Source organism: Oryctolagus cuniculus, chromosome 14 (assembly GCF_051225735.1).
Source record: "Oryctolagus cuniculus isolate XC-2025 breed Fujian yellow rabbit chromosome 14, ASM5122573v1, whole genome shotgun sequence".
Classification (NCBI taxonomy): domain Eukaryota; kingdom Metazoa; phylum Chordata; class Mammalia; order Lagomorpha; family Leporidae; genus Oryctolagus; species Oryctolagus cuniculus.
In genome coordinates, this window is record NC_142880.1 from 6,858,755 (window position 1) to 6,884,902 (window position 26,148).

At 42.3% G+C, this 26,148-nt stretch overlaps 1 protein-coding gene across 3 annotated transcripts in view; it reads right to left on the reverse strand.

Moving 5' to 3' along the window:
• HAPLN1 (hyaluronan and proteoglycan link protein 1) overlaps nucleotides 1-26,148 on the reverse strand; it is a 79,795-nt gene that overhangs the window by 33,531 nt on the left and 20,116 nt on the right. The window lies entirely within an intron of this gene.

Sequence of the window (26,148 nt, forward strand, 5' to 3'; positions counted from 1 at the left end):
GTGGCAGGATGCTGAGAATGGAGATTATAATGACCTGACATAGAGGCAGGCGGCATTCTAGACGGATGGCCCAGATGAGCAACAGCAGAGAACGCACTGGGTTAACTTCCATGTTACTGTGGCCATCTAGGGAGTTGGGCTCACACGTACACACAAGCTGAAGGTTGTGTAGTGCAGACACATACAGGGAGTTGTATAGACACCCACATAGGTGTCACACACACACACACGGTTAGAGTTGTGTATTTTACTGTAGCAGTCTCCTTGACCATCACTCTTTTTACCTATGTTGCACATGTACCTGAGTATCCCTTTAATTCCATACCACAGCATTCAAAATCACACCACCAAGGTGTAATTCCAAAGGTATCAACAGCTCAGATTTAAAATGCAAATGCCTGGAGTGTGGATGCATCGGAGGGGTTGATAATGACAACAGCAGCCGTTCCATCAAGCCGAAGGCCTGGCAGGTGCCGAGTTCCATGCCGCCGAGCGTTTGGCCCAGCGGGGCTCCTACTTCCACTTCCCCTGACGCAGCAGCTGTGCTTGAGGGCACACAGGCAGTTCACGCCAGGGTAGGATTTGCCTTCAGGCAAGAGCAGCATCTACTTTAAGTTGCACTTATTTCTCCGATAAATTTGTTATTTGTTTTGTTACCTTTAGTTCAGTTTCTTTACCATAACACTTTGAATTGAGAACAACATGTATGTCTACATAAATGAAAAGCCAGCACTTTTTTCTTAAACATGATTGTGCCAGGCCATTGATAATACCATCCCGGTGCCATGAACACAGCCTTGGTGGTGCCCATGTATGCACACATATAGACACGTACACCACAGGTCTTCAAACTCTTCAAAGAAAATGCATATTATAAAAAAAACTACATATTCATTTAAAAAAACGGCAGCAACATCTTTTAGTTTCATTTCCCATACTTTTCAAAGTACCCTTGTATCTTGTACAAGTCAAGCCTTTTGCACACCTGCAGTGGCACATGAATAGAACCTAGAGAGGTATCTGTATGCCCCCGAGTATCACACACTGAACTTAATGCAGTCCAGGCAGTGCGAATGAGGTGACTAAGATCTTTACCTAAGCTCTAAGATACACTGCCCACAGTGGGCTGGAAATGCGCCCCCTTGTGGGCACCCTGCATACTGCAACTGGCCATTGCACAACAGCCATTGGCTGGCGCTGCTTCTGAGATCCTGATTGGCTGCCCAGCCTTGGCTGCTCTCACCATGGGGTCCCTCACCTGTGGCCGTGGTCAGCCTACTGCTGCCTTGCCCTTGACATGGCCCTTTTTGGCAGCCTGAGAAACTGGGAAAAGCTGAGACCAGAAGGAAGAACATGGAAGTTCCACTCCAGGTCTCCTGGCAAACACAGCAAGTCTCATTCCTCACCTACAAACAAGGAATAATGACACATTCTCCCGCACTGGGAGCTGTTCTTGAAAAAGGATTAAAAACTACACAGACTAAGGCATTGCTACTAACTTGGTACAGTGTCCCTCATTGGTGAAGAGTGGCCAATGGGACGGGATGGAGCAGAAAACGTCAGGCTGCACCTGCTTCCAGTTAACAGAGGAAGAAGGGTGCTTAAAATTGAGGATAGGGCCCATGCAATAAGTAGCAGCAGAGGAGTATTACAGGGTAAATACTTGGCACACAGTCTCTGAGTTTCACGAAATAAAATGCCAAAACCAAATAACACCCAACGACAATTCTCAGATCCAAGAGTGGCTCCTCCGAAAACAGAAGCATTGACCAGGTGGACATCAGGATTTCCTTGCAAAGGTCAAGTGGAAGATGGAGGAAGAGGAGCCAGTAGCAGAAACGGTGGCAAGGCACCCACGGATTCCAGTTTTTGAACTGTAAGCAACACATCCCAGCACAGCGGAGCAATCCAAGGACACACATCTCAGCTGAACATTTATTGTACTTGTCAGTGCCTGCAGCTTCTGCCCGAGTGAAGTCCAAGTACACTTAGCCGCTTAGATACAAACTGCTCAGACTTAGAGCAAATCATTTAAAAATGACTGCTTCTTCAATGTCCCTTAACTGGAGTCGTTTCCACAACTGGCTCATGGTTTCCTTCCTACCTACAGCTCTCAGAAACCTCCGTGAGTCATGGGTATGTGCTGTGCAAACAGAGACACCGGAGGGAGAACCTAGGATGTCTGTGCCTCTCAGGAGCTCGTATTTGGGAATTTTGCAGTCATTTTTCTTGTACTTTCCTATTTCCATCTCTCCCTCCCGCTCCCCCAGAATTTCCATCCTCTTTCCCTCTTTTGTCATGTTTTCCTCTGGATGCCATTTTTCCATTCCTCACCTCCAAGTCTTACCCACCAATTCTTACTTCATATCTCCTCTTGTCTTTTCCTGACATTTTGTTCTATTTATTACATCATTTGAGAGGATTATTTATTATCCAAACAGGGAATAATAGAAAGATTTCTAGCTATATGGGGGAAACTAACACCAAATCGGGGCTATTTTAGGGAGAAGAGGATATAGAGTTATGCATGCAGTGAAGAACAGGCAAAGCGGCACGACTCTGAACAAGTCAACTGCTTCCCGGTCAAGTTTCTATCAGCCAGTGGAGATAGTGGATGTCAAAGGTCAAAGTCTTCCACCAGTTGTTATACTTTTTTTTTTTTTTCCTAACTAGGGATATCAGACCCTCAAATGTACCGATATTGCATTTTAAGACTATGTTACTCAGCAAAAAAAATAGTTGAGGGTTTTGTAAGGGATGGCATCAGCAATGCTTGTTTAGGGACCAAGTCAGTTCATTGCTATTTTGGTGGCTCTTTGCTGTCTCTTTCTTGGAGAACATGGACAGGGTTTGGGACAAATTCAGCAATAATTCACTCCTCCAAAGTGCATTTGCTTCTGCGTCTCAGTGGCCCAACTAAAATGGTTGCATTTGAAATATGGCCTTGATTTCTCCAAAACCAGCTTTTTGAATGGCTTCTGCAATGGTTTTGTTTACTGGCTTTCTAAGACAAAAAACTCACATCTGAATAAATATGCAAGTTGTATCTGGCATTTCTTATGTTCGTCTCCAGCTTTTTATTGCAGATCTATGATAGGCAGTAGTAGTACACATACTAGGAGTCATCAACAGAAAATGCATGAGAAAACTATGCATGAATTTCAATATTTTTTTGCAAAAATAAACATCTTTTAATTCTACCTCCCTTGAATACCTGACAATTTGATATACGTTGGTGGATGCTAATAAGCACAGGAAACCTGCTTTGTATTTGTGAGCGACTAGAAGTCTGGAGCTGCTAAATAAACGGATGAACGAAGCACACAGCGTGGATTTGATGCGCAGGTTATGAACTACGTGAAAAACTTTTTCACTTTATGTTTCTGTGTGGGAGCAAACTGTTGAAATCTTTACTTAATGTATGCTAAACTGATCTTCTGTATATAAAGAGAATCGAAAATGAATCTTGATGTGAATGGAAGGGGAGAGGGAGTGGGAAAGGGGAGGGTTGCAGGTGGGAGGGACGTTATGGGGGGGAAGCCATTGTAATCCATAAGCTGTACTTTGGAAATTTATATTCATTAAAAAAAAGCTAAAAAAAAGAAAAACTTTGTCTAAAGTGAGTCTTGTTTTTAAAAGCATTTATTTGAAGGCAGAGTGACAGAGGGAAGGGGATGGAGAGAAAGAGAGACAGACAGAAAGACATTGATTCTCCATCAGCTGATTCACTCCCCAAATGACCACAACGGGCCAAAGCCAGGAGCTCAAAACTCCATCCAGGTCTCCCATATGGGAGGCAGGAGCCCAAAGACTTTAGCCATCATCTGTTTCTTTCCTCAGACTATTAGCAGGGAGCTGGATTGGAAACAGAGCAGCTGAGACTTGAACTGATAGGGGACATCAGTACCGTGTCAGTTTAACCGGCTGTGCCACGTGAGTCCCTAAAGTGAATCTAAAATGTTTTGAACAGGGGCTGGTTCTTGTAGCTGTTGACCATCTTCCCATTGGATCCCTGCTAACACACCTAGAAAGCAGCAGAACAAAGCAGCCGTAAGTACTGCGGCCTTGCTACCCATGTGGGAGACCTGGATGGGATGCTGGGTCCTGGATTTGGCCTGTCCCAGGCTGTTGTAGCCATGTGAGGAGTGACCCAGCAGATGCAAATTCTCCCTCTCCTCATCTCTCCCACTCTGCTTCACTCTGCTTTCAGATCAATGATGGATAATGTTTAAAAGGTTGACAGTTCATTCAGTTTATTTATACCCAACATCAGTCAGAATTGTATCCTCTAGCCCAGTCTGTCTTGTAGTAGGGGGTAGGATTTATAGATGTAAACAGTATTGGATATTTACCTCACATCTTATGTGGGTCTTTTCCTCACTATGAAGGGAGTTGGGAGAGTCAACTTTACCTCTCCAAACTGCAGCGTGTTCTTTCTAGTGGGATTCCCTCCAAATGGGAAGGACTTGGACTGTCACTGCATGTTGTGCCTGACATGTCATCATGCATCCCGTCATATGTGGGAGGGCATGACTGCACAGAAGTGCCAGCTCGCTCGGACACAGAAATCTGACCTTCTTTCCCCCTACCCATTTACACGGGCCGTCAGCAAGAGTCTCCCCCCAGGCCCTGCACAGGAAGTGATCAAACTCCAGCCCTGGCATCTAAGAAGTTGCTGCAGTGGCTTCTGCATAGTGGGGTGGGCTCCTGCTAAACACCGGCAAGTGTTGCACCGCTCAGACGTTTTCAGCTATAGGAGACTGAGGTTTTCACAGGGTCCTGTCTTCCACAACTTACAGCCCACTTCTCAACCAGATGGTGGTTAGTAAGGAAACTCCAAACACATAAGCTAAGCTGCTGACACTGAAGGGAAATAAACCTCCTATCATCCCCTTTATTGGGGGAAACATCGTAATTTTACCTATCTAAAATGAATTTTCCTATAGAACATTAAAAACTAGACAGCAACCAATATGATTATTACCTTATCAGGCTGTTAAAAATACACTGGTCATAGATTGCAGAGGAAACCATATTTTATTATTACCCGCAAATGATCAAAAATCAAATCACTCTTGAACAATTCTTGACAGATGATGCAATCTGTCAGAGCAGAAATTAGTCTCGCCGCCACTTCTCAGGCTGAATACTAATTTCTTTGTAGTTTAATATGCTAAATGCTGACATGAGCTCTTGGCATTGTAACCACCACCAAGCCCACATGCAGGAGCCCAGTTTGACTAAAATGAAAATTTCACTTACATTTTCTTTGTTTCTGAAATAATTTCCTCAAGCAAACAAGAAAAGCAAGTGCATGTGTTAGCGTTATTCTAAAACCAAAAACGCTAACAAGTATAGGTGGTCTGCTCGTTACAAGGTTCACTTGCGTGGAAGCGACAGCATTTCACACTCACACACTCTCAACTCCACAATCAAACACACCAGCACCACCAGTGACCAAGCACCATACTGATCAGCAACTAGACTTGAAATGTTTTTCTTAATGCCTAACATCAAGTAAGTCATTGTTATCAGCAGTACTAGTAAATGATTCTAGAACACAGAGAAGGAATTTGGCACTAAGAACTCTTTAAAGGCAGATATGACTTACTCCATAGTGACTTGCATTATATATAGATGTATATTTATACACACATATACACACATATATATATAAATGTGTATTTTGTACACACACACATGAACTTGCATGGTGAGGTCTTAAAGAGTTTAGAAGGTCTTTTTTGGGGGCTGGTGCTACGGTGTGGTGGGCACTGGTTCAAGTCCTTGCTGCTCTACTTTTGATCTACTCTCTGCTATGGCCTGGGAAAGCGCAAGATGGCCCAATTCCTTGGGCCCCTGCACCTGCATGGGAAACCCAGAAGCAGCTCCTGGCTTCAGATTGGTGCAACTCTGGCTGTTGTGGCCATTTGGGGAGTGAACCAGTGGATGGAAGACCTCGACCTCTCCCTCTCTCTCTCCTTCTGCCTCTCTGTAACTCTGCCTTTCAATAAATAAATAAATCTTTACAAAAGTCTCATTTGACTAATAAACAACAGTCTATGATTTTTTTTCTGAAACACTCTAAAGGAATGTTCTAGGAATTATGAAGAGTTTGGATTGTCATGTCATTGTTTCCTTGCCATCATATAGGGCCCTCAGTAAGAACAGGAGAAAATAAGTCATCTTTCATTTTAAATTACTCTTTCACATCATTTTAAAAGCACGGAAAGAACTCTTCTTCATGTTATTTGTAAATGTGAATAAAATTAACTAGCTTTAGGACTGGTTTCAAGTAACATAAAATGAGCTTAAAATGCACCCAACTAAATGAATGCAATTTCTTTAGTTGAAGGTTTTATAATTGAAACAAAAGGCTTTAAAAATGAAATTTTAGAAGTAGGGTTTATATGGATAGAAAATTGATCCTAACATCACAGCTAAATTACTTTTGAAAGTGTTTCTAATTGAGCTAGCAAAACAATATTTTAGAACTCCATTTCACTTAAAATTTTAACATCTCTTTAAAAGCTGAAGATTTCAACAGCTGTCAGTTAAACATTACTTTACCACTGGCTCTAAAAATACAGTTGCAAATCATCTACAAGACAGTCTTGGTGCTATCGCAGAGGGGCAGCCACAGGCTTTCTACACAGCACAAAATCAAAGGCGAAGCTTACCGCTACACTGCACAGGTAATGCAAACCAGAATAAGCAATACCTATACTTTAGAGGGTGATCAGGTTCTGAGAAGGTATAGAATGATTTAAATACAGGTCATCTCTGATTTTTTATAATATACAACTAGGTTTTATGATGAATGATTTACTGAGGTGACTGATCATCCTAAGTCATTATGAAAACAAAAATCAATGTATTAAAGTAAGTATCTTTAGCAGAAGGAATTTCTCTCTCCTCTCCAGTTCATACTGTCCCCACGGTTTCTGTGTAACTTTTTTTTTTTTTTAAAGATTTATTTATTTGCAAGTCAGAGTTACACAGAGGAGAAGCAGAGATAGAGAAAGAGGTCTTCCATTCAACGGTTCACTCCCCAGTTGGCCGCAACGGCTGGAGCTGCGCTGATCCAAAGCCAGGAGCCAGAAGCTTCTTCCGGGTCTCCCACATGGGTGCAGGGGCCCAAAGACTTGGACCATCCTCCACTGCTTTTCCAGGCCAAAGCAGAGAGCTGGATCGGAAGTGGAGCTGCCAGGTCTCGAACCGGCATCCATATGGGATGCCGGCACTTCAGGCTAGGGCATTAACCCACTGCGCCACAGCGCTGGCCCCTCTGAGTCACTTTTGAAGACATCTTCAAAGACCCTAAAGCAGGTTTACTGTTGGTCTACATCCTATACCAAAACAGAACCTCAGCACAATTCACTTCCCTATTTATGAGTCATAAAGCCTTTTCTAGCCCCAAAGGCAGTGTCTGCACAGCACAAAAGGGGAAAATGCAATGTACTCTAATGGACTTGGCAAATACCAACAAGTAAGCCCATGAAGTTTTCAAATTGGTTTTGTGATGCAAGATCAAAATCCAAGGATTCATCTTAATAAATTCTTACACTGTAATGATCTCTGGTCTTTAAACTTTTAAAACTAAGTAATTCTAACTTACAACATTTTTACATAAGGAACCTATTCATTCTGCAATCAAAATCATTCAACCAATTTCTTTTTGGGAACTAAGCATAGTGAGAACCAAATACTTTAGATTCCAAAAAGTCTCCGTAATTAAAATTTTCTTTTATAAAGGACAATGACACCTGACACCTTTATAAACACAGTAAGCTCGCCACTGAGTCACAGCTGAATAATCACATGTGATTACAATGCATACACATGTGAGTGTATTATCCCAAGAGGTAGAGACACCCAAATCTCCAAGCTTTTTCCATGTCCTGGATCCTACAAAATTACCAGTCCATCGCTAGATCCGCGCTCTCACATGCTACCAAATTCCAACAAAGTTACCAATATATGTTTCCCAAAGTTCTATTTCACATTCGACCATGGATTTGTGAAATACTATGGAGCCACTATGAGACTACTGAAACTCATACAGGAGTTTGGTAAAGTTGCAGGATGTAAAATCAACACACAAAAATCAACAGCCTTTGTATACACAGACAATGCCGGAGCTGAGAAAGAATTTCCAAGATCAATCCCATTCACTTTAACTACAAAAAAAAGTAAATACCTTGGAATAAATTTAACCAAGGATGACAAAGATCTCTATGATGATGATTATAAAAAACTAAAGAAATAGAAGGTACAAAAAATGGAAAACTCTTCATGGATTGGAAGAATCAGTATCATCAAAATGTCCAATTTTCCAAAAGCAATTTACAGATTCAATGTGATACCAATCAAAATACCAAAGACATTCTTATCTTCTCAGATCTAGAAAAAATGCTGAAATTCACATGTAAACACAGGAGACCCTGAACAGCTAAAGTAATCTCAGACAACAAAAATAAAGTCAGAGGCATCACAACACTAGATTGCAAGACATACTACAGGGTAGTCATCATCCAAACAGCCTGGTACTGGTACAAAAACAGATGGACAGGCCAACGGAACAGAATAGAAATGCCAGAAATCCATGCATCTATAACCAGCTTATCTTTGACAAAGGAGATAAAAATCAAGCCCTGGAGTAAGGACTTCTTCAACGCATGGGGCTGGGAAAAATGGATCCGCACATGCAGAAGCATGAAGCAAGACCCACTATGCGAAACCTTACACGTTATGCACAAATCCACTCAAAATGGATTATATATAGAGATCTATGCTCCAATACCATCAAATTATTAAAGAACATTGGGGAAACCCTACAAGACCCTGGAATACACAAAAAGTTCTTGGAGAAAACCTCAGAGGCACAGACAATCAGAGCCAGAGCTGACAAATGGGATTACATCAAATTGAGAAGCTTCTGCACTGCAAAAGAAGCACTCAGCAAAGTGAAGAAGCAACCAACAGAATGGGAAAAAATATCTGCAGACTATGGAACCGATAAAGCATTAATATCCAGAATCTATCAAGAGCTCAAGAAACTCCACAACAACAAAACAGTCCAGTTGAGAAGTAGACAGAGGACTCAAACAGGCATTTTTCAAAAGATGGCATTCAAATGGCCAACAGACACATGCAAGAATGCTCAGGATCACTAGCCACCAAGGAAATGCAAATAGAAACTACAGTGTGGTGTCACCTCATTCCAGTCAGAATTACTCTCATACAGAAATCAAAAAACAATAAATCTTGGCATGTATGTGGGGAAAAGGTACCCTCATCCACTGTTGTGGGAATGTCAACTGGTGCAGCCATTGTGGAAGACAGCATGGAGGTGCCTCAGAGACCTCAAAACAGATCTACCAATGACCCAGCCAACCCACTGCTGGGAATTCACCCAGTGGATAGGAAATCAGCATCTGAAAGATTTACCTGTACCCATGTTTACTGCACTCAGTTCACAGTAGTTAAGATATGGAATCGACCCACATGCCCATCAACCAATGACTGAATAATGAAAATATGATATACACACACACACACACACACACTCTATGGAATATTATTCAGCCAAAAATGGAAGGAAATCCTGTCCTTCGCAACAAAATGGATGCCACTGGAAACCATGATGCTTAGTGAAATAAGCGAACACCAAAAAAGTCAAATGCCGTTTCCCCTGATCCATGGTAACTAACAGAGTACAAAAAATGTAATGTATATTAGTGAAATTAATATTTTGAGAATTGATTATTTTTTACAGCCCTTGTTGCTACTGTTGTAGAATAGTGTTTTTTTCCCCTACTTTTTAAAAAAATTCTTAGTGCAGTGTTAATCTTATGATTTTAAAATAAGCTGAATGTATGTCATTGTGAAAAATTAAAAGAATAAGAAAAGGAAAGAAAAAAAAAAGGCCAGCGCTGTGGCTCACTAGGCTAATCCTCCACCATGCGGTGCTGGCACACCGAGTTCTAATTCTGGTCGGGGCGCTGGATTCTGTCCCGGTTGCCCCTCTTCCAAGACAGCTCTCTGCTATGGCCCAGGAGTGCAGTGGAGGATGGCCCAAGTGCTTGGGCCCTGCAACCCATGGGAGACCAGGAGAAGCACCTGGCTCCTGCCTTCGGATCAGCATGATGTGCCAGCCACAGCGCGCCGGCCAGCAGCCATTGGAGAGTGAACCAACGGCAAAAAGGAAGACCTTTCTCTCTGTCTCTCTCACTGTCCACTCCTGCCTGTCAAAAAAAAAAAAAAAAAAAAAAGAAAAAGAAAAGGAGGAGGGAGGGAGGGAGGGAGGGTAGGGTGGGAAGTATCACAATGCTCCTAAATTTGTATATATGAAATACATGAAATTTACTCACCTTATGTAAATAAAATGTGTTAAAAAATAAAAGTACTAAATAAGAAAAACATTAGAAAAATAAAAATATGTGCTGTTAGTAGGCAATTGTTGCGAAAGCAAATCCCCTATCACTGAGAAGCAAGCAGAAAATAAGAGAACCCGGAGGAGGAGAAAAAGTCATGTCTCTTCCCAGTGCTAATGGGACTCAAGGAGGGGACCAGCAGAGTGGCCGTTGGAAACGGGCAAGATGCCTTGAAGGTTGGATGTTGCACTGGAGCACAACCCACCAGATAGGCTAAATCAACAATGAGGGCAGATCCAGGAGGGGAACTCGAGCCATACTATCTCTGGGGATCCTTAATACATACGGGGTCACATGAAGAGATCATTCAAATAAGGATCTATTACACAACCACTTTATGCCAGGCAAGTTGAATAAGGCTGAGCTTTGAATCCAAAAGCAGCCACTCTCGAGAGAGGTTACAAAACAGTGTAACAGGACAGGATGGAGAGTTAGCCAATTAGAGCAACAGGAAGGGCTCTCTGGTGTGCAAGGGGAATGGCACCTCCCACAGCTGTGCACAGCAGGAGCCTTGGCAGGGACTTTAGTCTCTCAGGGGACAGGAACAGTTTCCAAAGAAACTGCTGAGCTAGACCTGGAGGTCAGGAGAGGAGAAAGAGAAGGAGGAAGTGGGTATTGCAGCCTACGACACCGTCATGGCAGTGACAGAGCTTGGCCTGCGTGAGCGACTGCAGGGAGCTCAGCGGGCCTGGAGACGGCTGAGCCCATGCACTGGCGAGAAGTGAGGCTGGGCAGACATCCAAGGGCAGGGTACTCAGCTCTTGTGCCTCAGGCTTCTTTGAGCTTCCCCTGATGGTGGGGGGACCCTAAACTAAGTGTCACCACCACTGTAGGCTTCTTGACTTATCCTTACATCTCTCTCTCACAAGACGACTCTGCAAACATGACCACGCTCAAGCATAGCACAGAGAGGCATTTTCTTTATCATGTCAGATTCACTCTGTTCACGGAGGAAGATGTGGTCTGACATGTTTTAAAAAGATTTATTTATTTGAAAGGCAGAGTTACAGAGAGGCTGAGAGACAGAGACAGAGACAGAGAGAGAGGGAAGGAGGGAGGGAGGGAAAGAGGGAAGGAGGGGGAGAGAGAATGCTTTTTACCCACTGGTTCTCTCCCCAAATGGCCACAATAGATGGGGCTGCACCAGTCAGAGGCCAGGAGCTTCTTCCTGGTCTACCTGGGCCATCTTCCACTGCCTTCCCAGGCCACAGCAGAGAGCTGGATCAGAAGAGGAGCAGCCGGGTCTTGAACAGGCACCCATATGAGATACTGGCACTGCAGGCTGTAGCTTTACCCGCTACACCACAGCGCTGGCCCTGAAGACACACTTTTTAAAAAAAGATTGTTGTATATGGTGAGAGGCAGGGATAAACTCAAGATTGGTCAAAGGCTTCAATTTAATACAGGAAACTATGAAATTTCTGGGAGAAACACTTCATGACACTGGTGTCGTTGATGAGTTTTTGGCTAAGACCCCCAAAGCACAGTAAGAAAAAACAAAACTAGACAAATAGGATTTTATCAGAGTCAGAGTCAGAAGGTTCAGCCAAGCAAAGGAAACCAACAGAACAGGAGAAAGTATTTTCAAGCTATGTAAGCAACAGAGGATTAACATCCAGAATATATCAGCAACTCACACAACTCAAAAAGAAAACAACCAACCCAGTAAAGAAATGTGCAAAGGATCTCAACAGTTGTCAAAAGAAATATAAACGGTCAACAAATACATGAAAAAATGTTCAACGTCAGTAGCCATCAGGGAAATGCAAATCAACATCACAATCAGATATCGCCTCACCGCTCAGAATGGCTATTATTCAAAAGACAGTAACCACAGATACTGAATTATAGCTGGACAGGAAAAAGATTTTCCGGAGCACAATAGGTTTACTGTTCCTCAATCTAATATACCACGTAGTTCAAAAAAGCTGGGAGAAAAGATTGATTCTGAATGTTTGCACTGCAGAGGAATGATTAATATTTGAGGATGTACACATTTTTATCCGATTTGAACATTACTCAGTCTCAGTGTATGCATTTAGAGAAACATCACCTAACACCCTAGAAATATATACAGTTTTCTGTGTCAATCTCATAAACATAGCTATTCACAAATTCAATGATCAGTGTAATGATACAACACACCGAGACTTCAATGAATCTTCCTACCAGGTTATATAAAAAGACCTGCTGTGGTGTAGCAGGTAAGGCCGCCGCCTGCAGTGCCTGCATCCATATGGGTGGCTGGTTTGAGTCCCAGCTGCTCCACTTGCGATCCAGCTCTCTGCTATGGTCTGGAAAGCAGTATTAGATGGCCCAAGTCCTTGGGCCCCTGCACCTGCATGGGAGACCCAGAGGAAGCTCCTGGCTCCTGGCCTCGGATCAGCTCAACTCTGGCCATTGAGGGCATTTGGGGAGTGAACCAGTGGATTAAAGACCTCTCTCTGGCTCTACCTTTCTCTGTAACTCTTTCAAACAAATAAAATAAATCTTTTTTTTTTTTTTAAAGACAACAAGTACATACTTTTAAGTGGTTGCACTAATGTGTTATGGCATTTGACAGGAGAATCTTGTCATTACCGACACGTGTAACTACTAGAATGGGTGCTTGGGGAAGGCAGAAATTGTGATGACCACACACTCTGGCTGCACAGTAAGAGCTCCGTGGTGCCAGCGGTGGCTCTGCCTGGCTTTGCACTGCCCACTACAGGAAGGTATGGCAGTCCCCAGTGCTGCACGGTACACAACCTGAACAACCAACGCTGTCGCCTACTAGCCGTTGGCTATACCACAAACACACATAGCTTACTGATTACCACATTCTATTCAAATGTGGAAAACAATTTTAACTTTCCAACTATCCATGAAACACCTAGAACTGTCTAGCTCAATGCCAGTGTCACAGAAGTATAAACTCCCCGAGGCCAATGAACACATTTCATTAGTCTTATTCCGGGCATCTGGTGAGTGTTCAGTGAATGAATAAAGCATTTTGGCATTTCTGTAGTGTAAGCACAGCTGCATCTGAGGGCAAACTGGAGTCACTAACAGTTGTTTCTAGAGTCACTCAGTCATTCCTTGTTTTGCGGTTATTGGTAGAGTCCTTGGTTAAAATATGGAGAGTCAGAGGCAGGGGTACATTTGTCGGTGTGCACATGTGCACACACAAAAACACACACAGCACTCCCAATCACTGGTTCACTCTCCAAATGCTCACACCACAAAGGGCCAGGGCCAAAGCCAGGAGCCAGGAACTCAATCCAGGTCCCTCATACGGGTGACAGGAGCCTGGTTACTGCAGTCTTGACTGCTGCCTCCCAAGGCGTGCATTATAAGAACCTGGGGCCAGGAGCCAGGAACTGATCTAGGACTTCTGATGTGGCCTGGGGCATTGTAACTGCTCGGCTGAACTGCTGCTCCCTGGAATGATCCTTTATGGCCTGCCAACATCAGGACCTCAATCTGCCATGGGCCAGCCTTCCAAGGTTTGCTGCTATCTGACGACACCGCTCTGTATGTCATAGACAAGGACCATTTGGGGCATATGATAACCTACACTTTCCTGCAACTATTTCCACACAAGTTCATCTGTAGGAGGAATTAATTCACTGTAACTTGAACAGGATTTCCATGGGCTCCTGCTGCCGACCGCCACTTCCTCCCAACTATTGCCCATCAACCTCCTCATCCTGCCAATGTCAACTAAAAATATATCAAGTTCATTACAAACTCAAGCATCTCCCGCGTTCCCACACTCTAGATGCTCACCCCCTGCCTGCCATCTGAAGACAGCAGGTGCATGTGGGAAAGCTCTCGGAATCTACACTGCTGGCCAGGGGCAGGAGCAGATTCTAAGGCAGGTGGGCTGCACAGTGACAGGGAACAAAAGAAGGTCATTTTAAACTTCAGGGAGTTCAAGAGCAGGATAAAGTCTATTTCCTTCACATCTGGAGGGGTGTGTTGTTTTGTTCATTCCTAAATTTCAAGGGAAGAATGCCATTTTAAAAATGCCTTTAATAATAAGGAAAAAGGAAGTAATCATAGGTGAAATTGGCTGTTTGAAAGTAAGGTGAGAGGCATTTTGGACTAGAAAACAAAAGAAAGTGTATGCCAAAATTACGAAACGTGTACAACAAAACTGGTACCAAAGGGAGCAACTATTGCAAAAACAACACACGAGGAAAAGACAAAAAACAAATGATCTCATCTGAATAATTAACTTCAATGCTGTTCTAGTCAGAATCGATTTTTAAAAACTGCACACAATGGCAAGTCTGCTCTGAGATGGCAGTGGATGGCCTGGGAACACATCTGCTGTTCCTGTCCCAGAGAACACAGCCCTCAGTCAGGGACCTCTAGACTGCAATCTGCACTTTCCAGTGATCTTTTAGGAAGCCCTTTGCAAAACAACCTCTCAGCGAGGGCACACATTTCTGTTTAGCCGTATGCATAATCAGAATCAATAGCTATTTGCTGGCATCTATCCAAAACATTCATTCAGTACTGTTTTAGGAGCAAGTCCATGAAATGCAATCCACGTCCCCAAATCTCTCCTGAGATATGGAATCCAAACCAGGAGTGACATCTTTGAATCCAGGTGGTCTGCATGTTGTGTGATGGTAATGAGACTAGAAACTAGAATGCAACTATCTGATCACAGAAATGTCTACCTTGTATTATTTCTCTTTGCATTTTAAGCATGTAGGCTGTACACATAGCTAATGATTATTTTGCAAGGTATATTTGTCTACTGTAGTGTTTCGGCATAGCCTATTCCTTTATGTAACAGAAAAAAAGCATCAAGAGGAAACATATTTGCTCTGTGATATTCTGTGATAGAATATTTAAATTCTGAAAATCAACATTCCAGGTCTTGTTCTTCTACTGAAACAAAGACTATGTGGACCTCTTTGGTTTTTCTTGAGGTACAGATATTTGAAAGACAAGAATGTCTTAAGTGACAAAGAATACCAAATGAGACGACATACATTTGCTTTCCTATCTGCCCATTCCTTTGTGTCTATCTTTTATCTTTAGAATACTCCTCCACCTGCTGTCCCTCTCCCATTGAAACCAACCCTTCCTTTATCTTTAGTCTTCTGAGCATGTTTTCTCTAGTACTGCTTTTTGATGTAAAGGTTGATCTTCCAGAGAAGTTTACGCAGCGGCAGAAGTACTTTGTCTGAGGGGTCATTCCAATGATCACCGAATCCCACATCCCCCCTGCCCGTCTCTTAGGATGCACCAGGCTACACTTGTCCCCACGCAGTAGCACAGTTCCTGCCTTTCTCTATTTAGTTCTCTTCACAGATGGAGCTTTTCAATGCCCACAAAAGATCTGGCTTAAGCTCACTGGCACCATTCCCGCTTGAAGACGTTCTCATTCTCCAACTGCAAAGTGAGGCTGGTTCAAAACGCTTGCGCACTTGCCAAATCAAATTCTCTCCAAGAATCAAGTACACACGAAAAGCAAATGGATGTTGACCTCTTTTGTCGGCAGCCCCGATGGTGGATAATTTCTTGGGCAAGTGTTTGTCAAATGCAGCTTGAAGTCTATTTTTTTAAATTTTTTTTCTTTACTTTGGAGAGTGGGTATTTGAGGAAAGCTTATTTTAGTGGGAAATACCATTACAGACGGATGAGTCCAACACATTCAAGAGTCATGCATTAGGGCAACAGTGAACACAAGAAGGAAACCCCTTCCTTGACCCTCTGCATATTTACAGGGAGAAAAAGCAGCCAGTACTTCCACTAATAAAGCCATAAGCAGAGAAAACTAAGCTGAAGGCCATCCAAGTATTATTTTGCCACTCAGCACCCACTGGCACAGATCTGATGAGGCTGAGTAGCACCATGGTGGGGACTGAAATTCAAGGGTCAGTGTCAGACTTACATACAATTCTTAGTACAGGGATTGTATGTACCCAGCATCCAAATACTATGTAGAATGACCTTGTCTGGGGGATATGCAAAGTCTACAATACCAGAGTTTGCCCTGTTTAGATTTGCTGTATAGTGGCCAATCACTCCAGTTTCAGGGCCCTTGTTTGTAGGAGGTTCTCCCTCTCATCATCACAAAGCTAAATGGACTCTGGTTCCTATTTGGGAAGGGAGGGCTGGGGCTCAGTGGATTTTGCCAAGATCCAGTTGAACATCGTGAGCACCTCAGTGGATTCTCTGTTCATTGTCAGAGGATTGCACACACACAGCCCGTGCAGTGATGGAAATCAATGTAACGGGCATTGGAGGAAAGAGCCCTCACATTGCCAGCTTGTCCGCTGTCCTGGACTGAACACCTGCACAGGCACTTTTCAGGGAAAAAAAAAAAAAAAGACTCACAACAGAAACAGTTTTTTTTTTACCACCACCCAGACAAGAGCAGAGGAGAAACGGAGTCTGTAAGAAGGGAATAGAGTGCTCATAAAAGCAACTTCAACGACTTTGGCGTCCTGCCTGGGGCAGGCTGGAGTGAGGTGATCATAGCAACATAGCACAGCAGGTGGATTTCAGATCTGAAAGTGAAGTCCAATGTGCAGACCAGGCTAAGGAGTGGCCAGTTCTTCTCAGAAACTGAGACACTTTTTGTATTTAATACATATCCACAGATATTTTAAATGTGTTATATGATGAATTTACAGAGTAGCATCTGTGTAGGTACCTATTTATCTGTAAACAGATTAAGTGGTACACACACACACACACACACACACATTAAACTCTGCTGATTCTAAGCCAAATACAAAGATACACCAAAGAGTTCATGGAAAAAATAGAATTCAAAGAATTTCTTTGAGGCAAAAAAATTGACAAAATTCACTCAGGTTTTCCATAGTACACATTGTCAGGAGTTTTATAAAGATTCCTCATATGCCTGGATTTCAAAAATTTTATGTTAAAATGAACATCTTTTATTTCAATCTTTTTCCAAAACTTTTTGAATACACTCAAATGTACATTACACACATTTAAATCTTTTTCACATTGGACTTTAAGAATTTTTTTCTTCTTAAAAATCAGAGATAGGAATTCTTTATGAATAAACAAAAATGCTAAGTTGCCATCCATTCTCTCGTAGCCTCAACGCTAACAGCTAATGTCACCTTACATCTATGTTATTTGTTCACTGATTTCTTCAAAGAGTTTAAAAGAGCACCCAGGAGTTTCATGTAGTTGAGGCAGCCATCTTGAGCTTACCCCAAAGCCAGAATGCTGGGGTGCCTGTCTCCCATCAGTTACCACCCTGTCATATCTGCCTGATTCAACATGAAGGATCATCTTAGATTCTGACAATACTCTGATCTTTTCTCTTTGCCCCTATAAAAACCAGAGAAAAAAAATAAAAAAGTCAAGAATCTGGCTGGTGCCGCGGCTCAATAGGCTAATCCTCCGCCTTGCGGGGCCCGCACACCGGGTTCTAGTCCCGGTCAGGGCGCTGGATTCTGTCCCGGTTGCCCCTCTTCCAGGCCAGCTCTCTGCTGTGGCCAGGGAGTGCAGTGGAGGATGGCCCAGGTGCTTGGGCCCTGCACCCCATGGGAGACCAGGAGAAGCGCCTGGCTCCTACCTTTGGATCAGTGTGGTGCGCCGGCCTCAGCGTGCCAGCCACGGCGGCCATTGGAGGGTGAACCAACGGCAAAAGGAAGACCTTTCCCTCTCTCTCACTGTCCACTCTGCCTGTCAAAAAAAAAAAAAAAAAAAAGAATCTTCATACCTTTTTCAGAAATTGTTTCATCATCTGAGGCTTAGAAACTTCAGGAAAACATGAGCCACCCAAGGAGATCAGAAAAGCCCAAGTCACAGATGGAGAGAGAAATCTGACTGCCGTAACGGTTTCTGAGTACGAAGAAAGTGAGAAACAGTTTTCAGAGTGGGGCATCGGAACCATGGAATTCTCATTAGCTGTTTGGCCATGGGAAAAACATCTGTAAGTGATAACGAAAAGGTTTTATGAAGAAAAAATTCTTGAGGAACATGCTGGAATCCAGAGTAACAAAGAGTTGAGGTAATTTGTATGTAGAGCCATATTAATGTTATTTTTAGAGCTTTCATGGAATATCTTTGGGTTTATTAATACTCAGTGTTAAATATTGAAACAGTTACATGGTGTTCTTTTCAAAAGAGGGCTATTTTTATCTCCTATATTATCAAATTGGAGGTCTGATTTTTTTTCTCCTGCTCATGAGAACAATTATTTGATGTAATCTGGGTATCGATAAAGAAGTTGAAAGACATTTATATATAATTTTCACTAGACCTGCAGGCATGTTCATACAATTCATTACTACATTACTACATACAGTCCTTTAGTACTATCCTATTAAAATAAGTTATATTTTTATTATCACAAGTTTTACATGTATATATATGCAATTTTAGAGAAGCTAGGAAAATGAAAAAAAACCAAAAATATTAAAATAAAATGATCCAGGATTTTGGCTTCTCATCAAGATGGAATAATAAAGTCAGAATTTAACTTCCTAATACAACTGAAAAAGCAAATTCACAAATTCAAGGAAAAAAACACCTCAAGATATTGGCCATTAGGCAAAGCAGGAGAGCAGCTTTAATGAACAAGACACAATGAGATGAGGAAGATGGCAGAACAGAGAGGGAGGGGAAGATAGTTTAAAAGAAGTGGAAAGAGTGCAGTCTCAGGGAAGAGTCTGGTAGAAAATGGCCAAGAAAACTCCTTGCAATTTAGAGGGACACTGCAGACCCACATGGGGGGTGTGGATGTGCACAACCTGGGCCCCAGCAGCCAAAAGCCTCAGCACCAGCTTTGGAGAGTGAGGCGAGACCAGACGGCAGCAGCCCAAGCCACTGGTGATAAAGCTGCTGGCAGAGCCTGGCTGAGTATGGCTTGGAGCCCTCTAGGGGATAGTGCACCTGCCAACCTTGAGGGAAAAAAAGGAGGGGCATCTTTCTCTTTCCCTGATGACCCAGCACCAGTGTGCTATAACTAGCCAAGAGAAGGCAGGTGCCATTTTGCACATATGTAACAGTATCCATGCATGCAGAAACCAGCCAAGCGGAGACACCCGAGTCTGGCTGGGAAAACTGACAGGGGGCTGGGTGCTCGTGACTGTGGGAGCTTTGTGTGCTGTGACTGTGCAAACACTATGGCTGTTTGTGAGGGTGCATGGTGTGGCTGGGTCTCTGGGCAGTTACTGTAGGCAGCTCCACACGTTTGGGGCTCCCTGATTCCCTGGTGAGGGTCACTGCTGTGGGGTCTGTGCACAGATCCTTTGTGTAGTTCTTGTGGCAGTGTGAATATCATACCCACTGGGACTAGTGCCCAGGCATTGGTCTCCTTGGAGGAGAGGAAGTGAACATGAGACTATGCCAACAGAGCAGATTAATCCCCTCTGATTAAAAAAAAAAAATGCCATCTTACTTGTTAAAATGATCAGTTTAAGTTCATAATTGATCAGAAAGATAGGATTAAGTGTCAAAGGGATCACATAAACAAGACCAGTGTCTGCTAATAATAATCAATAGAATTAAAAGGAGAGAATTACGCAACATGGGAAGCAGGGTACACAGCAGACACACAGAATGGCAAATGCCCTAAATAGCACTCTGGCCTTAGAATCAGCTCTTAAGGCATTCAATCTGGCTGAAAAGCCCATGAGAGTTTCTCAGGCATGGAAAGCCAAGACACTGTGGCAAAAAAATGACCTAAATGAAAGATTTCTGAGTGAGATCCCAGCAGAAAGAAGGGGCCATCGAGGAGGTACCTTTCTCTGAAGGGAGGAGAGAACTTCCACTTTGACTATGGCCTTGTCTAAATAAGGTCAGAGTTTGTGAACTCAAGAGGCTTCCATAGCCTTGGCAGCTCATGACAAGAGTCTCGGGTGATTACTGACATCATAAACAAGAGTGTCAATTGTTAAATCAACAACAGGAATCACTGTGCACTTCCTCCCCATGTAGGATCTCTGTCCTTAATGTGTTGTACTATGTGAATTAACAGTAACACTAGTATTCAAACAGAACTCTATACTTTGTGTGTCTGTGTGGATGCAATCTGTTGAAATCTTTACTTAATATACACTAAATTGATTTTCTGTATATAAAGATAATTGAAAATGAATCTCAATGAAGAATGGGATGGGAGAGGGAGTAGGAGATGGGATGGTTTGTGGGTGGGAGGGTGGTTATGGGGGGAAAAAACCGATATAATCCAAAAGCTGTATTTCTGAAATTTATATTTATTGTATTTCTTTAAAAAAATTCACCAAGCCTAATTTCAGTGTCATCTTGGGCACTCCCCTCACCCTGGAGCAGTTGACAGAGCTCCCTGGCCACACCCAGCACATGCCTCTGGGTGTTCACTGAAAGAGCAGGCACTCCACTAAGCCACAGAGGCGCAGGCCAAAGACCAAAGCCATCACAGGGAAACAAACTAAGTATCTCCGCCAATGCCCCAAAATAACTCAAGAAACAAGAATAAGGAAGACAACATGATGCCCCAAAAGGAACACAACAACACTTCAATACTAGAATGTGAAGATGAAGAGATTGAGGAATGCCGGAAACAGACTTCAAAAAACTGGTCATAGGATTACTTAGAAGATATCAGAAGCAAATCCTGGAATTAACAAAATCCACATAGGACATGAATGAACATTTTTACTATGAAATTGAGATTTTAGAGAAATCAGAAAGAAATATTGAAAATGAAGAATTCAATAGATCAAATAAAAATGTGATGGAAAACCTCCACAACAGACTCAGTGAGGCAGAAGAAAGAATATCCGAGTTAGAAGACAAATCTCTGGGAATTTTACAGTCAGACCAAAAAAAGAGAAGACATTAGAGAACTAGAAAACAGTGTTGGAGATTATAGGGGACACTATGGAACAACTCAGCATACCGGTCTTAGGAGTTCCTGGAGGTGTGAAATAGAGAATGGATTAGAAGGCCTTTTTAGTGAAATAACTACAGAAAACTTTCCTAATTTGGAGAAAGTACAGGATGTCCGAGTACAGGAAGCACTTACAAAAGATGCTTAAGGATGTGCTACACACCAGCACTATGAAGGTAGGTGAAGGCAGAAAATCTCCCAGTAAAAATAGAAAGGAAATCCAAAGGAGTTCCAATAGGAACATTTATGGAAAAATGGCAGGGAAATTGAACTCACTCTGGTTTTTCTTTGTAGTTGCTTAATTTTCAAAATATCTTCTTATTGGGAATCCAGCCAGATATTAAAACAATCTGTTCTTTTAACCTTCTCTTATTATATACCATTTGTATGATTACAGTTTTAAGTCTTAGTTCTTATGTATTTAGGCAGAAGATTGTATTCGTTATTTTAAATGAATTTTTTTCCTATATTTGAAGCTCAGTCCATAAATGTGTTGTTTCCACAAAAGAAAATACTTAGGTTTGCATTACTTGAATACCTGAAAATTGAAATTGATAAGATACATTAGGTAATCAATTAGGTTTTTATTTCTGGATAAAATTAGAAATGAAATAAAAATTTGCACTACTTAAAGGATGAAAATAATGATAGTGCTTATAAGCACTGTGAACCCTTTTGTGTTTGAGGCATTAAAAATTCAAGTGTCACTAGATTTTTCTCCTGAAATCCTGCTCTTTTTATTTCATGCATTTACTCCTAATATTGATGTTGCAGAACAGCAGAGTTAAAGTGTCATTATATCTGTGTTCACTATGAATCTCATAGCTTTTCTAGTTAGGAAATAATCGTCCCCAAAACACTCTCACTTTTTGGATAACATTTTACCCAGTAATGGTATTTTAGATACCTTTAATCGTTTTAATAAAATGTCTGCAAAAATTAAAATATTGCATATTGTATTTGAACTAGTTAGTGAAGAGTAAGGAAAAAAACTAGCTTATTGAGACTGTGGATGCTCCCTTAAATTTCAAAAAAATTTTTTCTAAGATTTATTTATTTACTTGTAAGTCGGAGTTACACAGAGATAGGATGGGGGAGGGAGAGAGGGAGAGAGGGAGAGAGGGAGAGAGGGAGAGAGGGAGAGAGGGAGAGAGGGAGAGAGGGAGAGAGGGAGAGAGGGAGAGAGGGAGAGAGGGAGAGAGGGAGAGAGGGAGAGAGGGAGAGAGGGAGAGAGGGAGAGAGGGAGAGAGGGAGAGAGGGAGAGAGGGAGAGAGGGAGAGAGGGAGAGAGGGAGAGAGGGAGAGAGGGAGAGAGGGAGAGAGGGAGAGAGGGAGAGAGGGAGAGAGGGAGAGAGGGAGAGAGGGAGAGAGGGAGAGAGGGAGAGAGGGAGAGAGGGAGAGAAGGTCTTCCATCTGCTGGTTCTTTCCCCAGATGGCTGTACCGATCTGAAGCCAGGAGCCAGAAGCTTCCTTCGGGTCTCCCACGCGAGTGCAGGGGCTCAAGGACTTGGGTCATCTTCCACTGCTTTCCCAGGCCACAGCAGAGAGCTGGATTGGAAGTGGAGCAGCCAGGACTCGAACTGGCACCCACATGGGATGCTGGCAGTGCAGGCAGTGGCTTTACCTGCTACATCACAGTGCAGGCTCCAAATTTCAAAATTTTTAATAAGGGAACTTTCAGAGATAGGTAGAGACCCAACAGTATCCATTCAGCTAGCTCCTGTGACATGGAAAGGAACCCCAGAAACAGTGGAGGACGTGTGAGGGCAGTTACTGGCCATGGTTGTGGTTGTGGTCTGCTCATACTTAATACAGGTACTGGACACACTGACATTCTTGTTGCCCAATAATCTGGAGTAGTGCCCTTCATTTATCTGTACTAAAATAACTATAAGTTAATGGAACCTATAAGGAAACTTTATGACTGTATTGTATTTGGGAGCCTTTGTACAGCTAGGTAGTTTCCACTATATAAAGTATTTTGATTTAAGGGCCAGCACTGTGGCACAGTAGCTTAATCCTCCACCTGCACAGGCATCCCATTTGGGAGCCGGTTCTGGACTGGCAGCTCCTCTTCCAATCCAGCTCTCTACAGCGGGGGAAAGCAGTGAAACATGGCCCAAGTGCTTATGCTCTTCCATCCACGTGGGAGCCAGAAGAAGCTCCTGGCTCCTGGCTTCAGACCGGTGCAGTCATCTGGGGAGTGAACCAATGGAACGAAGACCTCTCTCTGTTGCTCCCTCTCACTGTAACTCTACCTCGCAAATAAATAAATAAAAGCTTTAAAAAGAAAATTTACTAAAGGAAGAAAACATGACATTATTCATCTGCTTAAATGATAACTTGCTTATTGAGTTTCAGAAGAAAAATATGCGATGCTATGATGTGAAATTGGCAAGTTGGAGCATAAAGTTTAAATCTGCTTCTCAAATGTGAACCATAGTAGCGTAATGCTGTTTCGTATATTCTGCAAGTGCTACAGATAGTCTCAGCACTGAAATGTATTGACACCTCTCAAATGAATGCAACTTTCCATGTGGGTGTCTTGATATGCCTCAGAACGTATCCGAGTATCTGCAAATTTGTTCATCTGTTTGATAATGGAGATACTTCCTGTTCATTTTTTGTTGTTGTTCCATATTTTCATCTTTAAATTCGAATGTTTACATTTTTACTACTGTTAATTTAAGTAAAATTTATTCAATGGTTAAAATGGAGTTGTCTTAAACAGCCTCATTCATGTAACTGCTTGAGTAAAAACTACATTTTGTGTTCTATATTCATATGCTTTTAATGACCTGTACCTCTGTTTAAATTTAAATGATGATGTTTAGGCTTTGATCCTGTTTAATAAGGCTTCTTGCCATTGACTACATGAAGGAATGTATCTTTTTGAAGAGATTTATATTCTGCGAATAAAAATTGGTTGAAACAAACAAACATACAAGACACAATGAGGCAAGCCATGAGCCTGTGTCAGCCTGAGGAAGGCTTCTACGCTGTGCAGAAGGGGGAACCAGCGAGAGCCTGCAGGGCAACTTGACCTGAAGAGATGCAGCCAGGAGTCCTGGAAATCCGAGTCTGCCAGCAGTCCTAGGAAGATCTTCAGAAGAAGCTCCACACAACGTCAAGAGAAAAGGAACACCCAACTGGCTACAGCTCTGGCCTGACCTAACAGACTTGCAAGAATGACCTGAAAGAACCAAGTCCTCTCTGCTTCTAGTGTATCTCTCAGCAATGCACAACAATGGTTGTAGGAAGAAAATGTATTTGGCAATAAATAGGTTATAATTAAAAAATTATGGCATCCACTACAACACATGCAAAGAGAGAGGGAAAGAGAGAAAGAGAAGGGGAGAGAGAATGAGAGAGGGAGGGAAAGAGAGGGAGGTAGAGAGAGAAAGGGAGGGAGGGAGAGGGAGAGGGAGAGGAAGGAGAGGCAGAAGGAGGGAGGGAGGGAGAGAGGGAAGAGAGAGAGAAGGGAGGAAGGGGAGAGAGAAGGGAGGAGGGGGAGAGAGAAGGAGGGAGGGATGAGGGGGAGAGGGAGGGAGGAGAGGGAGAGGGAGGGAGGAGGGGGTGGGAGGGGCGAGAGGGGGAGACAAGGACTGACCCAGAAATGACAGATGATAAAAGCAGGTGACAAGGTTGATGCAAACAGTAGACATAGTAGCATTTTGACGTTCTGATCTCTCTTCCAAACGTTCAAGACACTAGAACTGACGTGTTAAATAGATGCATGGAACGACATTTTAAAAGATCCACATAAAACATTTACAGTGCCTGTAGTGAGATTAATGGCAGGTTAACAATTCAGAATAAAAGATAAGTGAAGTTAAAGATAATGCCATTGAGGTTTTCCAACATGAAATGTACACATAAAAAGACTAAAAATTAAAAAAGGAAACAGCATCACTCAACTTTGGGACAACTTAGTTGACCAAATAAATATGTAACTGGAGATTCCCAAAGGAAAGAGGGAAAGAATGGATTAAAAAATTGAAGAAATATTGACTTTAATCTTTCAAATGTTATGAAAACTCTATACTCATATCTAAGAAGCTTAGCAAACTTCAATTAATAGAAACATGAAGAAAATGAAACCAAGGCACTGAATGATCAAATTGTTCAAAACTAATGTCAAGAAAATCTGAAAAAGAAGGGAAAAAGATATAGAAGATAAAAAAAGATGAGGGACTATTTCTGAGACAAAACAGAAAGACATTGGAGCAAGATTTGAAAGCTCAGAAAAAAATTCTGTCAACCTAGAATTCTTTACTCTGCAAAAATAAGCAAAGATACTATCAAACATACAAAAGTTAAAATAATTCACCAGTAGCCTATACCATATTAAGTAGCTTATCACCTGAAGGTAGACTGGGATAAAGTAACACAAATACTAAAAACACAGTAACAGACAGTAAGCTATCAAAAAGCCATAGCTAAGAAGGTAACCAAACAGAATTTTTTAAAAATACTCAAATTACTCGAAAAGAAGAAAGAGAGAAGGTTAATGGAAAAAAGAAAAAATGTGTAAGCATTAGCAAGAGGATACATTCAGAATCAACCATATTAATATTAAATGTAAATTGCACAAACACATCATTTAAAAGGCAAAGATAGTCAGAATCGATTTAAAAGAATGACCAAACTATATATTTTCTAAATGACATACAACTTAAAAAAAACAAACAAAAAAACGTGAATAGGGGCTGACATTGTGGTGTAGTGGGTAAAGCCACCACCTGCAATGCCAGCATCCCATATGGGTGCCAGTTTGAGTCCCAGCTGCTCCACTTCTGATGCAGCTCCCTGCTAATGCGCTTGGGAAAGCAGTGGAGGATGGCCCAAG